The sequence below is a fragment of the Phaenicophaeus curvirostris genome, chromosome 9 (genome assembly GCF_032191515.1).
Source record: "Phaenicophaeus curvirostris isolate KB17595 chromosome 9, BPBGC_Pcur_1.0, whole genome shotgun sequence".
NCBI classification, from domain to species: domain Eukaryota; kingdom Metazoa; phylum Chordata; class Aves; order Cuculiformes; family Cuculidae; genus Phaenicophaeus; species Phaenicophaeus curvirostris.
Genome location: NC_091400.1, coordinates 31,600,174 through 31,621,116, shown reverse-complemented (window position 1 = coordinate 31,621,116; position 20,943 = coordinate 31,600,174).

Below are 20,943 nucleotides of genomic sequence, written 5' to 3'. Positions count from 1 at the left end.
GCTGTCCATCCAGAGATGAGCCTTTAGGCTATTTTAAGACCTGTGCAGCTGATGAACTATGTACATCTTGGTAAAATATTCATTTTGAAGGGAACTTGTATTATTTGGTTTGATGGAATTGCTCATCCCTCTGCTTCTCTTGGATCGAAGTAGAAATTATCTTGATTTCACAAGTCTGAGAAGACGGATGTCAGACACAGAAGTGAGTTAGTCATATCTGTGATAGCAAGATTTCTGTTCTGTGACACTTTGCTAAATGTCACACTCTCATTCCCACACAGCTGCAGCTGCTCCGCTCTGTGCAACTTCCATTAAAACTTCAGAGTACTTCCAAACCTTTTTGGGTTTGTCCGGCCTCACCCAGTTTTTAATTGCAACTTGTGTATATTCCATCAGAGAAAAAAAGTTCTAAACCTGTCACAACCAAGTTGTGAGTCACTTCTTTAGCTGGGTGTGGCTACAGATACTCCACTCCTTTGACTTTAAGAAGTCAGCCATTACCTACACTTTAACTGTATGGCAAATTAAGTACCGTATAGGACTTACTCACCTCTAAAGTATTTCTTCCTGCATAAAAGTGGTGTGGATGCTTAAAGGGGATAAGAATAAAAAGAAACACTTCTCTTTGAAAAGAAAATATTTGAATTCTACTGTAAATACTCAAGCTAGGAGAACACCTATTTATTTGAACACTGGAATAGACTGCAAAGAGAAACACTTAAGACCTCTGTGTGGTGAGATACGTAAATGTAGGAAATGGCTTTTTCTTCTTGATGCAGCTTTTCTACACGAAGAAGGCTTGAATGAGGGCTACTTTTTTTTCCTTCTTATCATGCTTATTGAAGTGTATTATTTCAGGAGGGTCAAAAGACCCAAGGGCCATGTGGGCCAAATCCATGACTTAAAGAAAACCATTCATGATTAGCTTCTGCAGGAAATGCACTTTCTAGCATCAGTGCTATCATAAACCCCTGGGGTGCTCTTCTCATGATGCTTTGATTCAGGAAAAGTGTTAACCGAAACTCTTAAACAATGTATTTTTTAAAGACAGATATGACTAAATGAAATGTTGAAAGCTCTTCACAGCCAGACAAGTATGCTGCCTACTATTTGTCCAACAGGGTGCTGTTTAGTTTGGTTGGCTTCCAGACCTTTCATGCTCTTAAATTGATTGACTTTTCAGTAAGAATTATAAGTATATTGAAAATAACATGTGAGTGTTTAAGCTGTAATGAAATAATGGAGAATATTCAGCGTTGAAGTAAGTAGCACTAACATATGCTATAGCTAAGTCTGGTTGGAAGACTCAGAAGGTGTACTTGAGATATTGGTGGATATTGATAACAGAACATGCATTTTACTACAGGCTCCATATGGTACAGTTTCAAAGGATGGTAAAATTATTCTATCTTAAATCTGTCTGCCCTGTGCACCTTTTAACATTAATGGTACATGAAGAGGAGCAAATTCCAAACCAGTGGAAGGAAGTTGACATGTATGTTTTGGATAGTTTTGTTGCACTACTGTGCCACTTGAGGAATGTAAGTAAAGACGAGGATATTCCTACTGGAAAGACAAGCTGTGTGTGACGATGCACAGCTCAGTGGAATGACAAGAGCTCTTGCATTAAGAGTGCTTTTGTGCTCCAGCATGTAGAAAACAGTGGGCAAGCTTAATGCCCCACAGAGGGCTGCTGTCCCCATGAACGATCTGCTTCAACACCAGCTGAAGTTATCAATGCTCTCCAGTGATCTTGTTGAGGCTTGGGTCACGTCTATGTACACTGGTGTAGCCCTCAAAAGTCCCTATTATTCAAAATACATGTGCAAATGATGCACCAGTTTGCTATAAATTTCACGCGTGTTGCAGGTCTTATAGAATATTAAACAGAAGTTTCTATCAAAAAGACAAAAGAAATGTTACTGCCTTTGGCAGTTACAAGTTCACTTGTAAAATGTGTCAAGAAACAGACCTGCAAGCCTTTAAACACATCCTCATCTCTAGCTACTGTAAGACATGCATGAATATGTTCCTGGGGTATTGTAGTGATGTTACTGTACAACAGGCATATGCAAGGCCAGGCATCAGAAAAACAACAGCAAACAGAAACCTTACCCTATCATAAGAGACTAGTGGCTCATTGCAGATTCTTAGCTGCACACCAGAAGCCCTGAAATGTTCTTCTGCTGGAACATGTAATGTCACAGACAATCTAAGCAAAATTGTAGAGCTGCCACCATAGTAGATATTGTTATGCATTGGCTACTGGCATTTTGGCTGCGTGTTTCTGCTCTAACTGGTTAGCTAGAGAGAAGACAGTTAGTTTCTGTCTTCCAGTACTGGGTGACACTGTAGTTGTGTCCTCAGCAGAACTTCATGAGCTGTTGAATACAGGCTTGCACTGGGAAGGGAGCCAGGGCAAACATCAGTCTGAAGAAAAGGAACATGGGCATTTGTTAAATATTCGTTTCAATTATTTGAACTATCTTGTATTCTTACCACAAGCTTATAAATTGTTTACAGCCAATCTCAATGGATTACTGACTGAAACGGAATATTATAGTTGTAGAAGAATACAAGTTTAGTTGTGCAAGTTATCTCTACTTTTAAACTGTTTTTTTTTAAGTCAAAATTCCAAAAGGAAGCATTTTGTATTGTTTGATTTACATTTCAATGCCATAAAAGCTGCCAACAGAGGCATACCCATAATAATAAAAGTATTAAGGTTGTTTTATGACAAGTACTGGTTGGTTACCTGGGAAGATGCCTTCAGGGAGGTTTGCTGTGATAAGAGTCACTACGTATGATTCAGCTGCCTTTGCTGTCACCCAGATGGATAATTTTAGTGGTATGTTCAGCTTATTCCAGTGTGGTAAACACATGGTTAATGCTTTTAAACTTCCCTGCTTTTTGTACAGTGTTTCTAAGTTTTAATCTTTCTCCTCTATCCTTATGCCAATATTTTTGTCAAAGCACTCCTCTTCTTTTGTCTGGACTATTGGAGTCTTCTCCTTGGTGGTGACCCATCCAGCCACGTTGCCTCTTAGTTTATTGCACAAGCCCATTCACAGGTTCTCCTGCTTTCAGGAGCAAACTTACTGAGGGTAGACTCGATCCCTTCATCCAGATCATTGATAAAGACATTGAATAGGGCTGGACCCAGCACTGAGGCCTGGGGACCACCCCTTGTGACCAGCCTCCAACTGGATTTAACTCCATTTATTACCACTCTTTGGGCCCAACCATCCAGCCAAGTTTTACCCAGCAGAAATAATGCCTGTCCAAGTGACAAGATAGGTTTCTAGAGTGCTCTTTGTCCTGCCTATGAAATCAAAAGTAAATTTCTCTTCCAGCCAGAGAGGAAAGCTGATGGGGCTGAAAAAGCTGCAATCTCCCATTTTGGCTGTTGTAAGCTGGTTGCTTCTCAGGAACTGGTTGTTTGGATACTTCTTCTCAGGTATTCAGTTTAGTGTCTCTTTCTGAAACTACCTGCCTAGAAACAGCTTAGCAGCTTCTGAGGATGGGGTTGTATCTCCTGTCTCTGTCTCTGTTCCTCTCCAGCCCGTGGTCTTTTTTGTTAAATGTTAGCAGAAGTCTGCTGAGACGTAGAAATGGCAGAGCTGGAGAACAAAATACCTGTCAGTTCATCAGCAGTTTGAAATAACCCGGGAGATTGCTAGGGGACAACAGCTATGGATGAGACAGTGGAGAAAATCCGGGCACAGCGGCATGTTCAGATTTGGACAAATACCAGAAGGGATCAGGGGAAGCGCTAGCAGGGTCAGGCTGTTGGTCGGAGAGGAGGTTATTGTTTGATTGTAGATTTGCTGATTATTGGTGTTGAGGGCTAAGATGATATGGAGCTCCTACTTGTCTGCTCAGCCTTATGACCTTGCCCGTGTGCCTCACCCATTCTGCTGTGGGCACTTTGCTTTCATCCTGGCTCTTTCAATTACTGGGTTATGGAGATTTACGTTCGTCCTTGTCATGAGAATTTAGGCTTTGGTAACTGTATTCAAACTACCGTGTAAACTGGCAGTAACATAGATAGATGCTGCATCCCAGCACTTTTGTGCAATCAGACAGAAAATGAAGCTGGCTGCTGGGAATTAGGATGTAATGCTAATAGATTCCTCCTCATTCGGAGCATTGTTTGAGTAGTTCGTATCAATTTAATACTGTTTAGGCTAAATAAATTACGAACAGTGTGTTCTCAAATCTTATCTTTCACTACACAGTGGCAAGAACATTGTCAGCAGGAATGACTGTGTCATTCGCAGGTTTTATGTTCACACTGATAAGGGAAATTTGGCTAACCACTGTGGTTTGGAAAGCTAGCACAAGGTATTATCTACAGCTGTAACCATACACTTTTAAATATTGAATGAAGTTACAAGGATTGTATTTGATTTCTTTTGAACTAGTTAGTAGTCCACAATTAAAAACTTATACAAATATGCTGCTACCCATCCAACAAATTTAAAAAGTCATGCAGCATTTAAAAACCTTTTTTTTTTTTCCTTTGAAATGCTGTACTTTCTTTTTAATGATGTTACTGACTTTGACCATTTGGCTGTTAACTCTTGGATTCACCTAGCAATATTAGGATGTTTGGTAAAGCAAAGCTCCCTGCACCTAAGCAGCTCTTCTGTTTGTCTTTGGAATCCAACATTGTTTCTAAACACTAAATAAAGTTCCTGTGAGAAGTTTACCGCATAGGCTTTTGAAATTGCAAGTGTACATAATTATGCTAAAGTAGCACCGTTTAATGTCTTTCAAATATATATATTTTTATGTGGCATAATTGATGATGGTGATGCTTTAAACTACTGCATGTTATTAGTTCTTTTTGTACAAGAAGAAAATGGTTTGTGTTGTTTGCTCTTCTCATCTGCTTTCTAGCTGCAATAAGCAGTACTCAGAAGCTTAGTGTTGTTTTCTGTGGGCAGTGGTGCTCTCTGCTGTCCTAGAGTTACCACTGCAGCAGGGAAATGTCATCTGCTGTAGCTGATCTTTGGCTGAGCGCTGAGACTCAAGTTTTTTGGGTGCTCTTTTGATGTTTTCACACCTCTCCTCAGAGATACTGCCCATTAGAGAGGTTTAACTTAATTCACGTGGTTGGAATAATTGTTTTGGGTTCAGACTAGTTCCTGGCTTGTAATCTGTCTCTCTGCAGGTGGTGAGATGGTGTTTCCTCTGCCATAGAGCTGGGTGCAAGGCCAGCCTTGACTCCAAGGGACCCGCAGCCATGGGTGGCCCCAGCACCCAGGTGGGAGTCCCAGGAGCAGGGGGACCATCCAAGACAGTGTAGGTTTTGTCCAAGACCTGAATGAGGCCAGCTTTAATTTCCCCATAGTTATAAATTAAAAGTAAGGAATTAGTCAGCAGATTCCTTAGACTTTTAGGTAGTTTGTGAATAACACAGAAATGTTCAATTTTAATTGCTAAAGCTGTAGCATTTTATGAACTTCAATACTTCAATTTTCTTAGCAACCTCTGCTTGTAGGTAAAGACAATTACATTGTCTTTGGGAGGTGGAAGGTTTTCAGGGTCTAAAATCTACTAAGGTTATATCCTGTGGTTAAGGGACAGGGACCATGGGGCTTAAAGGGGTTTCCCCTAACAAGCCCCTTCCAGGGAGCAGCAGCAGTCGTGCTGGGGGCTGGGGATTGTGTAAGTGAAAACTATTCCTTTTCTCCATCCTTATCCCTGAAGCCTGAGGAAGAATGTAGCCATTCACACAGACTGGTCTCTATTCTGGCACAAAGTCCTTGTGGGTTACAATAAGCTTTTATTTGACCTTGTCTCATCACAGGATTAGGAAGGGACTAAGGAACTTCATCAGCTCTAAACCAGCACTTGAAATCTGGAGTAAGAACTTGTCTCCAGTTTTCACAAATGCCAAGAACTGAGGATCAACAAAACAAATCATAAAATAGTCAAAGCAGAGTTGAGTGTATTAAACAAGAAAGCTGTGGAAGGGCGCAGAACAAAATGTCCCTTGAAGCACAATACCTTGCTCTGCACAAATAGGAAAGTTCTCATGCAAAGCAGAACCCACTGAGGCAGTTCCCCCATTGCATTTATGGAGAAGGAAACTCTAAGGTTTAGGGGGCTGGAGGGTGGTGCAGAAGGCAGCTGTTGCATATGGAATGATGGGGTAAAATATTGATCTATGATGGACTGCCCAAAGTGGGTAGACCATGAATTTAATTTGTAGTATGAAGAAGTCATTTGGAGTTTCTGCTTTTATGATGCTGCATTTTTATGAACAACCAAACCTCCAATTAGAATTTGGTTTTGTTGGTGAACTTCCTTTTCTCAGTATTGTCTGTACTGTCTGTGTTAAAGTCTTGCAAAGTGCTATCCTAAGAATTTTCAGTTAAGATTTTCTTTTTGCTTTCTTTGCACTTCCAGCTAATTAGCTAGAAAGGACATTGTCCTTGGAGTGAGACATTGTGCCTTTCCCGAAGTCAGATATTGCTTGACGCTAGTGTATTGGTTTGTTTCAAGTGTTTATATAGAATTACTTATTTTCAGTGCATTTACTATTGAAAAGCCTCAGGAGAAACAAGCAATGTTTTAGGTTTCACTGTACTCTTTAATTACTCTGAGGTACTTTTACATCATACCTGTGATCTCGGAAATGTCTTAAAGTTCTGACAATTATCTACCAAACCTGTGAAAGCTCAAGAACTTTCCCAGCCCAAACCCAGCAGAGACCCTCAAGGCTTCACCTTGCTAAATTGTGATTTGCACCTCATGCACCCTCTGTGGTCGCCCTTGCCCAGGCAGGGGTGCCTTGTGCTGTGCTGTATTTTTCCAGGTGGATTGGTTTCCCCTCACTGCGCTGCATTTTTGACAAAGGGTCAGCCCTGCAGTGTTATTAAATCTTGTTGTATGTTCCTTAGGATTCTTTTTGGTTTGTGGATTGCTGGGGTTTTGTTTGTTTTACTTTTTTTTGAGTTTTTTTTTTCCTCCCTTCTGAAATTAAGGAGTAGTACTAGAACACATATTCTACAATTTGTAAATTCTTGGCATGCAATGCTTTTCTGTCTGTGGAAAGGAAAAAAACATGTGAAATGGGAGAAGTATTTTCAAATAGTTTTTAAATTTTACAACTTATCTCAGCCTTATGGTGCTTAAAAATATAAGTGACAAATATATAGCCTTTTACAAGGCAGGGTGGGTTGGATCATCTTTAAGGTGCCTTCCAACCCAAACCATTCTATGATTCTGATTCTATATAAACTAGGGGAAAAGTAATGGCTTTCATTGAAATTGCTATATTTGCATTTCTATGGTTTCCATCAAAACGGTAAATTAAGCTCTATTCTTCCTTCTGTGTAGCCACTTGGTGGCAATATTGTTCCTTATTATACCAGACTTTTGCTGACTTCATTTCCTAATAAAAACTATTTAAACTTTTTGGATCTGTTAGAAACAGTTTCTTCAAATGAATGAAAATGGGAACAAGTAGGATTTTTTTTTTAATGACTACAATATTATGGAGATTTATCATAATGGACTGGCTTCTCTAGGTCATGGTTTTTCATCTTTCTTTAAAGTTAAAAAATGTATAAAACACAGGGAAATGTCTCTGAACCTGTTTTCAAGTATTCACGTACTCCAAGTCAATGGGTAGAATACTAATAAAGGAAAAGTGTTTTGTATGGAAATGTTCCATCACAAGTTAAAGGTTAAGGATTCATTTCTATACTCCATAAGAATGAATGTGTAATTGCTATCTGCTAATTCAGAAAAACGAGTGATGGATTAATAACTACAAGACCAAAAGCTTGACAGAGAAGACAGATGGCATGGTTGGTTTAAATAAAAAAAAAAATTCCCTAGGACACCTACCATTCATATTCCTTTTTTTCTTTCTTGACACTTCTCATGTTTCCTTTTTTCATTGTGTGTACTGAATAAAGGGGGCTCAACGCCACAGAATAATTGTGTGTTCTGCAGCATAAATCAGGTATAGCTGGCAGATCCAGGCAGCAGCTTCCAGGTGATGGTGCCCCAGTTTATGTTGGAAGTCATGCTGTATGATAGAATTTAGGCAAACCAGATGGTGACAACCCTTGCAATGGCTTTAGCCATTGGCATGGCATGAGTTTGGACAGAAAATTGGAAAGTTTCTGGACTTCAAACTGTAATTTGCAATATTTTTGAGTAATGATATTTGGCCAGTTTTGAGGATATTTTCTCTTGCGGAGGGTGTTAAAATGAAGACGACCATCGTAAATCAAAATGATGTCTTGAGAAGCTGCATTTTAAAGCATAAGTCTTCCCAATGTAGGTATGAAATTAAAGCAATAACAAAAACAGTAGGAGTCATTACATTGATAATATTGTCTGCCTCTGCCACCTCTTCCTCATCATCTCTGTTTTTATCTTCTGGCTCTGTATATCAAAGATGCTGGAGAGGGGAGCAAAGTCACAACCTAAGTCCAGATCTGACTGTTTGGTACAGCAGAGAATTGCATCGGGTTGGTCTGGCTCCTGGTGTCCATGCCCTGCTCTGCTGATGTTCTGGTTTGAGATAATGGAGAATCAGTTTTCTAACGTCTTCTTTTTCCAAAAGTTAACTACGTTTTTCAGTGTTTCTCTCTAGAAGTGATAACATGGGACACTGGTATGCGGAAAGGCCATTGCTTATGCTTATTCCTAGAAAAATGAAGAGCATCCTTGAGCTGATGGAATGCTGTAAGGGAAAGGGGCAAGAAAGGGTTGTACATGCAGGGCACAGCAGGCAGGGCAGGCGACCCAAAACTGACTAACAGAGTATTCCATCCCATATACATTGTACTTTGTACAAAACTGATGGATCACAAGGCTGAAGCTCTCTGATAGCCAATGTCCTGAAAGGACCTTGTCTGTCTTTTTGCCCCAATCCTGTGTCCATGCAGGATGCCCACATATATCATCTGACCGATGTGCTTGGAGAAAAGGAGCTTATGTTTTATTTTTCCTTAAACTCCTACCCCTTGATCTACACCTATCTGTGCAGGCAGCAGCATTAAGACTTCACCCAAAATGCTTCGCTAGCTGTTCTGCTCACCCTTGTGGAGATGGTTTATTTTCATTTTGGTGTCAGAATGGCAGTTGTAACTAGGTTGAGAATAGGTCTGTCAGGAAATGTCCTCTTTCTGCTTTAAATATTCTTTATATTAAATGTAAACAAAAGTTAAATAAGTTTCTAATTAAACCTGGAAAATTCACATACCTGCCTTGTCCTTGTCCCCATTTGTATTCATTGAAATGTAGCTTTCACTGGAAAAACCTTTCTTTTTTTTTTTGTTAAATTTAATTTTGTGAGAAAGCTTTATTTTAATATTTGCCAGAAATAATTTCAGGGAGTTTATAAATCTGAAACATTATTTCCTCTAGTCCTACAGCGTGTTAGATAGTGCAGCTGATTTAGGGTTTGGGGAAAAAGAAATCTCGGTGGCTGCTGTTAGTTTTCTGGAATATATCCAGAATAATGCAGAGACACTTGCTGCTTCTCTGTGCAACAATTCAGTGATTTAATTCTTTAGAGCTCCTATTTTTTTTAGTGAAAACTGAATTATTGTCCTTCTTTATCAATGCTGGCTCCCTTCATGTTGGCTCCTCTCTGTTGCCGTGAGGTCCAGGGGTGCAGGTGACTTTTACTGGCTTTACACTTTGTCTTTCCAGACTCTCAACCAGTTGCAAAGGCTTGGGAAGATTTGGCGAACGAGTCCAGTGTACAGCAGAGGAGGAGCCAAAGCTGGACTGGACAGGTGCCTGCTGCACCTTCATGTTTGGGAAGCTGGTGGCTAATATATCTTCTTAAATTAGATATATTGATGAGTGAAAGCATTATTTAAAGGTATGTTAAAATGTTACAACTAGTCACTGGTTTCTTGGCTACTGTACTGTAATTGAAATGTTTTTTTTTCACAAAGACAATGTCTTCCTGCCATGATTTCTTTGTTCTCTTGTTTCATAGCCAGAAAAAGTGCAGCCATTTAAACCTTCTGGGAAGAATACGTGTTTGGTTGGCATTTCAGTTAGCTCTCAGGCATGTGAAGGGAAAGCATGGCAGTTTAGAGCAAAGATGGGCATGTAAATGAATTGGACTTGAAAATCAGCTGATGGAGAGAAGTGAGGATTTTCTTTTTGAACTGGAGAAATCCTGGTAGCTCTGGTGATGTACTGCTGTTGCTCTGGTATGGTACGGTAGCAACTTGCCTTGTTCCATTTGTTCAGGATGAGTGGCCGACTGCACAGATGCACGGTGTCCTTTGCATGCTGGCGGCCTGTGTGGGGGCACAGGGCACAGTCCGTGGGCTACCATTGCGAGTGGAGGGTTTTGCAGATTTTGCATTCACCTTCCTCCTGTACAGCTTTTCTGTGTGAGACTTGGTAGGGGAGGACACTGGCTGTGAGTGGTTAGGAGCGAAGGTTTTATAGCCAGACACTGTTCTTCTGGGTTGCTAAGCCACCAAGATTTCAAATGATTCATAAACAATGCTTTTGTTTAGTATATCTGAGTATGAATTCAATTAAAATAGGTAATATTATACTTTATGAATAATTATGGCAGCAGACACCCTCCAGTGCTTAATGTAGGCAGCAGAAAAAGATATGCATGTATGAACACTTATGGATAGTTTTTTGGACCTCCAGCATTAAATTTTTGCCTGTTCTCAGTGGGGCCAAGTCTGTCTTCATAGTTCAGTATTCTCCTTTATGCAAGAGCAGAGTTTGGATGGAAGATGCCTTTGCATGGGGTTTGCAATGAAGATGCGTGCAGTTTGCAAGGACGAATCCTTTGTTTGCAAGGAAGATGCAAACAGTGCAAGGCAAGAAGCCAAGCCTAACATGAAAAGGCAAGGTCTGTGTCCAGGGGTGACTCTCAGGGCAAGGAAATGTTTTCTCTCAGCCACTTTGTGTAAGAAAGGGATCTGGAAAGAGCACATAGTGCCCAAGGTAAGTAAGTGTTGGGCTCTGGCTTTAGTAAAGCACTTAGCTCAGAGCCATCTGCAGCATCCAGTGCTCTGTGATGCCATGCACAGAGACTTCAGCCAGGCACTGGAGTCACTCTGCTGCTAATGCTGCTTCCGTAGCTGGCATCAGCTCTCCCACACAGGTAGCTTGATACCTTGTGAGCTTATTTGGAGGAACAATTTACGCTTCTCATCAGGAAGGTGTCTTTTGTGCTAGCCCCCATGTTACTTCCCTCCCCCTTCTCTTTTCTTTAGCTTAAATGATGTTCAACAACAATGCATTAGGCAACCATAGTTAGAAAAAGAGCTAATCCGTTGCTTCTCACATCTTTCTTGCCTAAAACCTGATTATAATACAGTAACTGGATGAATCCCACAGTGTTTTGTATGATGTATGAATTATTTTGTCTCATTTTGAGTCTTGCTAGCACAGTGTCCCATGACAGAGGTTTATGAAAGTAGAGATACTCTATTATCTGCATGCTGCAAAGAAGCCAATTATACTCCCAATTATATTGGTTTAAATGATCATCACTGCATTTAATCTTAGGTTTAAAGTGTCATAGCTAAGATCAGAGCATGTTCCTGTGACTGGCTGTGGAGGTTAACACACAGGACATTGGGGAGCTACTGAATGACCATTGGGTCAGTGAAATGGTGTTTTCTGCTTCAGTAGCCAATTTTCAATGATATTTTTGAAAAGCTCAAAACTAGTAAATGAATGAAGTGAAAACAACAGTATTTTTTTAACTATTTCTGAAATATACAGGTTTGCTGCTATTACAGTTGGTTAGGTTGATGAATGCTGCTATTACCAAAGCGAACTTTGTCATGCAGTTAATTAAAAGTAACAATAGCATTAACTGAGAGACATCAATTTGCTTTTACTGTGGGGAAGATCCACTCCAAGATTAATTGCAAACTTTTAATAAATTGATGCACAAAGAAATCAGTAAGGTTTGCCAACAACTTATAAATCAACCTGTATGGCCACGCAGAATGGGAATTAATAGTGAAGGGCAGTAGAGACAAAATACAAGCTGTGTGGTCTAACTAGGCAAATTGATATTAGATGATAATCAAGTTAACACAAGACGCCCCAGAATAATGAACCCAAATAACACTATGAAGTTAAGAAACTGGAAAATTAATTAAAAAAACAAGAAAAAAGTTATTATGGGAGGGAAAAAGGTGGATGCTGATACAAAAGGTGAGCGAAAGTCTTGTCGGACTGTGTGGAGTGTTTAATAAGCAGGACAGTATCATCCCAAAGCCCTGTGATGGTCTGCAATGGAACCACTGGCTGCCCGAGCAGCTCCTGTGCTCCTCGCATTAGAGGGGTCAGGTCTGAGTGTTTGAGCATAAAATGATTGAAGTTTCAGGTGGTAGGATAGGAAAGAGGGAAGGGGTGAATCAGTTCCCCCTGGCAGTGCTGAAGTTCTTCCTGTCTTGAGAGGAGAGGACACACTGGGCAGCTGTTGGTTCAGATGACCCATTCAGAAACCGTATTTTTAAACAGTTTTCTAGAAAATAACCCAAACCAATTTTCTCCAAGCCCTTTAATGACTCCTCTGAGAGGTAGCAGAGAAAGTCCTAGATCCAACAGTGCCATTACTTGTTTTTAAATGAGAGAAGTCTTTTCCAGTGTACAAGCAACTGTAAAATGATGTTTGTGGAAGAATTTCAGTGGAGTGCTGAGGAGTATCGGGGGTCTTGAGGGAAATAAGACTTCAAAGCTTATTTTAGGGCATACTGGAGAGCTTTAGCATAGCCTGAATAGTGACTGATATTTATCTATGCAAGGAATATTCCCAGTGTATTAGTGGTTTCCTTGCATAGTCTGGTTTCCACCTTTCCAGGGGAGCTGGAGGCTGGCCAAAGCACATGCACTCTGGGGTTGCCCAGACTGATCTTGTTAATATACCGTAAATAATTTTTTTTTAATATAAACTCATGCTTTGTCTTTACAATTTTTTAATGGAATTCTACAATCGATACATGTCTGGGGCCAGCAGGCTGCTGTGCCTGGTGATGCACGGTTACTTTATGTGAGGAGATTAGTTTCCTTAGATTGGCTCTTGTGGTGCTGATTAATCGGAGGTCTTTGGCTGTGATCGAGACCGGGAACATTTAATTTAGCACTCTCATTAAAGCGAGTGTTTGTGTCTCTCCAGATGCTGCCTTCTCATCATCACTTGAACCATGAGGAATAATTACAAGAAGAACCCCAGCAAGCTTGGGTTCTTCTTCAGCATTATGTCTTTGATGCATTGTACCAGCTTTTTCTAATTCCTCTTCCCACTAGCAATGTGAGTCAGTGTGCACATCTCTGGTTTCCCAGGAGAGGACAGGCAGCAGAGGATGTGTATATGATTTGCCCCAAGACAGGATAAGTGGCAGAGCAGAGCAGTCATTGATTTCTTCTCTTGGTTACTGGAGAACATCTTTCTTCTGTATGTCTATGTAGATAGCTGGTAGATAGCCCCATTTAATCTTAGATAAACTACATCACTTTAATGTTTTTCTTCCAAGCTGGCTGGAGTAAATTGGGTACTCGCTTTCATAATTAGCTATTGAATACGAAGTGTCTGATCTTGTAGCGATGCAGAAAACGTTTTGCTCCTGGAGCAATTAAATGATGAGTTTCACATTGGGCTTACTCTTAATAGAGCCAGGCTGTGTGCTGGTGATTGACCCTTCAACATTAAATATTGACTGTATGAATCAACTTGCTGTGGACATCTCATCCCAGAGTGTTTGTGTAGTCAACACTGAGGTGCTGTAGAGTCTTCCCAGCTTGGCATGAAGAGAACTGTTCCTGGGAAAATCCATTGGCAATATAGATGTAAGTAATAGATATAATCACAAAAATAGCTCAGCAGCTACATGCCAATATTCCCCCTCTTGTTTTGCCACCTCCCTCTAATTTACTCCTTCATTTCTCCTAGGACTTCAGTGTACTGCCAGGTAAAATGATGGACAAGCCAGAGTGTTGGGTGAGCAGGGCTGGCTGGGCGTTTGCTCAGAAGAAAGTTGCTGCTTACTGAATAAAAGCTGAGCTGTTGGTAAAAGTTCAGCTGTGAGGAGCATTGGGCTCGTTTGCAGATATCACTGCCATGCAGGGCTTCACAGGTCCCATAGCTGAACACAAGGGTCTGAGGGGCTATTTCCCCACCCTGTGCCTGCCGTGGGGTGCATCTGCAGCCCCTTTTGTGGTTCAGTGGTTCCCTGCCCCTTGCTCAGTGAGCCTTCATGGGGAAATGCCTTTGGAACCATTTCCCTGTGCTTCCTGCAGTCCTGTAATAATGCAAGGTCAGGTGTGACATCTCTGCATTTTGGAAAATAACCTGGAAATCATAGAATCATAGAATGGTTTTGATTGGAAGAGACCTTAAAGATCATCTAATTTCAACCATGGGCAGGGACACCTCCCAGTAGAAAATGCAGTTTATTACATTTGGGGGGAACAAGTTGCTAAAAAAATTGAATGTAGCAAGGCAATAAAGTGGAGGTTTCCGTGATGTGTGAACCCCTGGTTCGCCGCTTGCCTGGTTGCAGTGCCCTGTGCCTGGCAGCTGAGGGACATCCCTGGCTCTGGGTGCTGGTACCCACAGGCACAACAGAGGGCAGTGCTCCAGCGTGGATGGAAACCAGCATCCTGCTTCACCCCCCCCAGCTTCATTATCAAAAATGTATTTGTCAGACTTCTAATAAAAGAACAAAGACTGTTTTCAATTTGTTAACTGCTTGATGATCTAGGGTAGATTGCCATTTAAAAAGCTCTGCTCCAGTTAGAGTGACTGCCAGAAACCTAGTATGTTTTTAATATTTGTTCATCACGCCGCAAAAAGCAATAATAAGAAGAATCCAATCAAGAAAAAAACATTTCCTTAAATTATTTTTTTAATTAGTAACTTACAGAGATTTCTTATTAAAAAGTAAGAAATTAAAACTCAACAAACTGGTTTTAGCTTTTTAGAATGAAACAATCAGGGAGTGACTAGTCTCTCTCATGCATCTCTAATGAAATATTAATTGGGTAAAAACTTTAATATAGATTTTTAAACCAGCCTTTTTCCCTTCCAGTTTAACATATTAGAACTGGAAACTTGTCTGCTTCAGTAAGAGCAGATGAGGACCTAACTTTCTGCCACTGTCTCCATTTCCTACCAGTTCTTCTGTTTATATTTATGGGAGGAATTAAGAAAGGGTTAGGAACAGAACAGGGGAGGAAATGCAAACAGAGGAGAGAGTGAGAGGTTGGGTGTGAAAAAGCAGAGGTATTTGATGAAGAAAACGAACCTGGGTAGACTTTGTACTCTACATTATAGACAGAAAAAATGTATAAATTTGCTCCTGACTTTTTTTTAGCACAGAAACACACGGAAATCAGCCTTTTGGTTCATGCACGTGTACAGTTTTGACACTGGCTTTACTGCCTAAGCTGCTTTTTATCACTTAAGGTCATAAAGCGTTAAGCAGTACTGGCAATGAGTTAGCAAATCCCAGAGAGGCATATTGTGTTAGAATTTTCTTAAAGGTGTAGAAGCTAATTGGGAAGAAACTTTGATTCTAATGTAAGAGTTTTCTGGAAGGGACCTGCTCTAGAGCTTGCAGGGAGAGCTGCTCCTGCAACCAAACCAGGGGTCTGTATGGTGCCTGGCAACTCAGCGCAGAGCCTGCATTTTTGCTGTATCATAACTGATCGTTAATTAGTCTGCCTCTGAGATGGATATGAGAATATAATAGAGCAATTATACTTTCCCAACAATCAAAAATAAAATAAAATAAAATAAGGATGAGGACTTCCAGCTATGGGGTTTGTTATCTGTTGCATCTAGCCTTAAAGAACTAGTCAGATACCAAAGCCCTGTACACAGAACTGAAGGGGTCTTGGGCACCCTGTTTGTTTTAGTGTACTGTCAGACTTCAGAAAAAAGGAATCTCTCAAAAAGGGTGGGTTGTTTGTTTGTTTTCCTTGCTTGTCTACTCTCTCTGTGATGGTCTTTTCTATATTTGTGTTTAAAATACAGTTAATGCAATGCACAGGCAGGGACTTGAAGGAAAGGTGTTACAGCTGGGGAGCTATCATTCAACTAATGAGACTTTTGCTGGCTCCGGAGCAACACATCACAGACCTGTTATCAGAGCAATTTTTTCTGGCATGACTGTTATAACGCTGGCTGTGAAGAGGAGAGTTTGCTGCGCAGCAGCTAGAAGAACTGCCAAATTACAGGTGTGCAGCACCTGAAAAGGGAATATGGGATTTGGTAGTGATTCCCATAATAGACCGAATATTTAAAGTTCTGCTTTTCTATCTATTCCAGTTGTTGTATTTACTATAGTAAATGTCAGCTGTACAGTTAATGGCTGTGGTCAGTGATAGATATGCTGGCATTAACTGCTTATTTTGTGTACAGATATACACTTAATAAAGGTCATTGTTATTGATGTTCTTCAAGGTGTTTGACCAATGCGAATTTTAACCTGGACAATAGCTCTAGCTTATGTGCATTATAGACAAATATCTTTTAAAAATGTATCTTTAGATATCTCAAGGGAGTAAGGACTCCCCAAAGTGATGAATCCCTCAAATAATATAGATAGAAACTCGGGGATCCTCATCGAGATTTGACCTATAGTTTTAGTCAAAATCAGAATTTCTATTACTCTCTTTCCTGATTATCTAAAGTATGTCATTGTGACAGTGTCCAGGATAAGGAAATGAATTGGGTCATGGGGAAGATAGTGATGGCCAAAAAGTTTAAATGAATGTGAACTTTGGATCATCAGCTAAACAAGTCAGGAGACCCCCTCCTCTTCTTTCAGGAATTTATTTTCTCAATAGTAAAATGAACCCTGTGAAAGTTGATGAAAAATTCACTAGTAGCAACATCTGTCACTCGGCTGAGCTGGGCGAATGTAGGCAAGGTTCAGTCACGCCCCTTGGAAGAGAGATGGATCTGAAGCTGTGTCTGCAGGGATGTCAGGCTGCCTCTTGTCCCAGGGCTGGTCCCCGTGGCTCTTTGCTCAGTCCTGGCCCTGAATTGCTGTTGTAGGGGTGGCTGGCTGTAGGGAATTGCCCAGCAGGCACCCCACACCCCTCAGTGCAGCAGTGGCTTTGGTACAGACCCCTATTTCCCTCCAGGCTGCTCCTGCACAGTGGTGCAAGGTGAATTTGAACCTATGGATGGGAACAGGTTTAATAATTTATTTGTGGTTTATGAAGCTGGAATAGTACCTCTGGTTTCAAATGCGTGCTAATCATTATACTGCTCTGAAAGCAGTGAACTGCTGCATTATCTCTCTGAAAGAAATGGAGTTGGGCAGAGTGCAGAAGAGCAAAGTGTGGCTGGTACCAGGGCTGTAGCCAAAGAGCAGAGAGGAGCTGCTGCGACCCTGCCTGAGGGAGGATGCTGAGGCTGCCGGAGGGGGTCCTGCTGCCCAGGTGGCCAAGGGCTGTGTCGCCCACTGCTCCTGTCACTGCTGTGGGGGATCAGCCCCACCACACTCCACTCCCTCCCAGTGTTTGGGGCACACAGTTAGTCCTGCAGACTGACCCAAAGTATGTGGGATTCACACAGGATGTCCGGGTGACGTTTAATGTGTATTATGGAAGAGGTGGAAGTGGAGCACCTGGTGGTCTCCACTGGCCTTAAACTTCTAACCAAGCACTGCTTCTTCCAAAGCTGTTGCTGTTATTCTTTGGGTATGAAATATAACATCGGGTAGTCCCTCACTTTAGGAAGAATGGTGACATGCTGTCTTCCAAAGGGCAGCTTTGGCAGGGGTGAGGACACCTGTGTCTTCCTCACAGATGTGAAGTGTAGCTCTCCTGTGCCTCATGTAATGAAACATGATTGCTTGTTCTTACTTTTGTGATTTCCCAATCCTTTCCCCCTTTTGTTTTTTTCATTTCCTTTCTCTTTCTTCTGATGTTTGTTGCACGTTGGCAGTAGCACTTATTTCTCATTTCCATGCTGTGAAAAGCTGTTAGAATGGATCTCCGTGACATACGTTGTATTTGTAAAAATGCTTTGCATATATTTGCTCATTCAAACGCATCAATGTTTCTCATGGAAATGATGCATTAAGATTTTAACTGTCGTAGGTACTTAAATCAGAGGAATTAGATAACCATTAATTTGAACATAATTGTTGGTGTCGTGAAGAGCTGGATTTTAAAAACAAGTTGAATATTTTTAGAAGTGTGGCAAAAACTTTTTAGAATACTTCTGCTAGGAAGCTCTTGAATTAGCTGCTTTTCGCAGTCCCAGCTGTGATGTCTCAGGAGTGTTCTGGTTCAGGTTGCCTGTTCAAGGTAAGGTTTCAACACTTACTGACCAGCTAACTTCTGTCTTTACTATATCTTCCTGATGTTTTTCTGGACTACTCAGGGGCACAAATTTTCAGAAATTATTTCTCTAATTTTTTTTCTGGAAATTCCAGTTTTTACTTTCTCTGTAGCTTCTGCACCAGCGAAAGATGCTCCTGCTCTGACTTGGAACAGGTCACTGCCAGCATCCAGCATTCAGCATCCAGAGGCTTGTGTTTCCTGCCTCTGCCTGGGAGTTCATCACTTGTTCGCCGATGGGTGAAATCCATTCTCAGAGTAGCAGAACAAGCAGGACCATTGTCCATTTTAAATAATTAAGTGCTGAATTATTTCAATTATCTGTCTTGCTTGCTTGTGTTTCTTTTTCAAGTAACCACAAAGCTGTAAAACTGCCGATCTCACAGTTGTGTTACCTCCACGCAGCAGCAAAATATTTCCTAAATGAAGTCTTGGATTGTTTGCGGTTGGTAATTGGAACTAATGCAGATAAAAGTGATGAAATAAGATATTTCTACACATATGCCATTAAGAAAGTTGACGATCATCTTCACTGATTAAAAAAAAGTTTTTAAACTATAAAAATCAGTATGCAAGATTGCGTCTGGTAGTATTCTGTGACACGGCCTCTACAACCCCCTATATTTATATGTTTATTGTAGCTGCAGTTCCCCAGAAGAGAAAATATGATCCTCTTGTATGTTAAACTCTGCTCAGTTTGTCTTTCTCTCCTCCCAGCCTCAAGGTTATTAAAGGCAGAGTTGTTAAGGGCAGCTTGGTCATCTCAAAGGGCCCTGGGCACTCGTGGCAGTAAGCACAGGGAGAGGGGGGACAGAGCATCCCCTCTGGGTGGGGGTTCCTGGAGCTGCTGTGTCTGTGGCAATGTTTAAAAGCGTAGCCAGGGAAAGGCTGTCTAGGGGATGCCTCCTTCAACCTACCAGTATTCCACCTGGGTGATTTGGTTCCCTTGAGGCATTTTTGGCACAAATAACGATGTTCTGCTGTTGCTTTTTGACAGCAGGAGTTCAAGCACCTCTTACCTGTTCCAGTTTACAAACAGGATTTATGATTGCCTAATTTGTGCAATCACTTTCTTGCTGGAAGCTACAAACTTAAACCCAAATATCAGCAACTGCGAAATAGTGAGACAGAAAAGATGGTAGGAGCTTTTTTCTTTGTCGAAACTCTTTCCCTGAAACTTTTGTTGCTCCATTTTGTACTGTTATAATAATTAGCTCTTGGTGGATGTAACAACTGAAGGACAAGATAACTCGTAGGACTGACAGATTGATCTCCTTTCATTATGCTAATCCCCACCCCCTCCTTCCTTGCTTCCTCATGGAATTGGGGTTGTCCTCAGGCAGGTTTCCATGAGGAGCAGCTTGCAGGGATGTGGCCACTGCCCTGGGCTCGTCCCATCACTGTGGCCTCGGGGCTTGTCACAGCAATTTGAGACAGTGGGACTTCTCACCATCTCCTCTCCTGCTCTCTCCAATGACCATCTCCAGGCTTGGGTATGGAGGGATTGCTGGTAGACTTGTGTTTTGGTTTTCCTCATCAGGTGTAATGTGCTGCTGACACATCCAGACCATTAACTGCTGTGGCTGTCAATGGGGAATATTTGGGTTTTTTTCTTGTTTTCTTTTCAATTTTTCAGGGCAAAAAATCCAAGTGCTTTAAAGAATTGAGGAGAAAAAGGCTCTTATACAGTGAACTGGAGAAGACTTAACAACTATTTTCATTTATTGTTGAAATTAGCTTGCTAACAGGGGTTGTGCCTACCAGCTCCCATTGCTTGGAGGTGCATAGAGGGAGTCTACAGGAAAGATAGGAGGGTGCTCTTTATCAGGGAGTGCAGCAATAGGATGAGGGGTAACAGTTTTAAGCTGAAAGTGGAGAGATTTAGATCAGATATTAAGAAGATTTTTTTTCCTGTGAGGGTGGTGAGGCAGTGGAACAGATCACCCAGAGAATTAGTGGTTGTCCCATCCCTGGAGGTATTCAAGGCCAGGTTGGATGAGGCTTTGAGCAACCTGATCCGGTAGAAGGAGTCCCTGCCCATGGCAGGAGAGTTGGAACTTGGTGATCTTTAAGGTCCCTTCCAACCCAAACCATTCTATGATTCTATAAAACTCTGCAGCCAGGATCAGGGTGGTGCCAACAACCAGAAACCTGAAGGCACTGCCTGCCTTTGCAATGGGCTTGTCTGAAGGGTGCTGATGCCATCCAGCCCTCCTGGCCTTCTAGTCTGAGCTCAAAATAAGGCGGCAAAGGCACCTTGGGTGCTGTTGCTTTATAGTGAACCAGCAGCTGGGCTTCTCCTCTGCTAAACAGCTTCCTGCTGTGAAATCCTCATTTCCATGGGAGGCTTAGACTTTGCTCTCGTGTTTGTCCATAGTGGATGTGGGCAATCCTGGTCTGCTCAGCACTGCAGGGACACGCAGTGGTTTTCCTGTGTCAAATTAACATCTGCATATGATCCAAGTATTATTCTGTGGTTTTGCTGGTTTTGTGCCTGATTAACCTCAAAGCTGTTGTTACAATAGATTTATTCATTTGGGATTTTGTTTTTTAAATAAATTTTTATTCTTTATCTTCAAATGGACACTTCTCAAGTGATCAAATTGATCA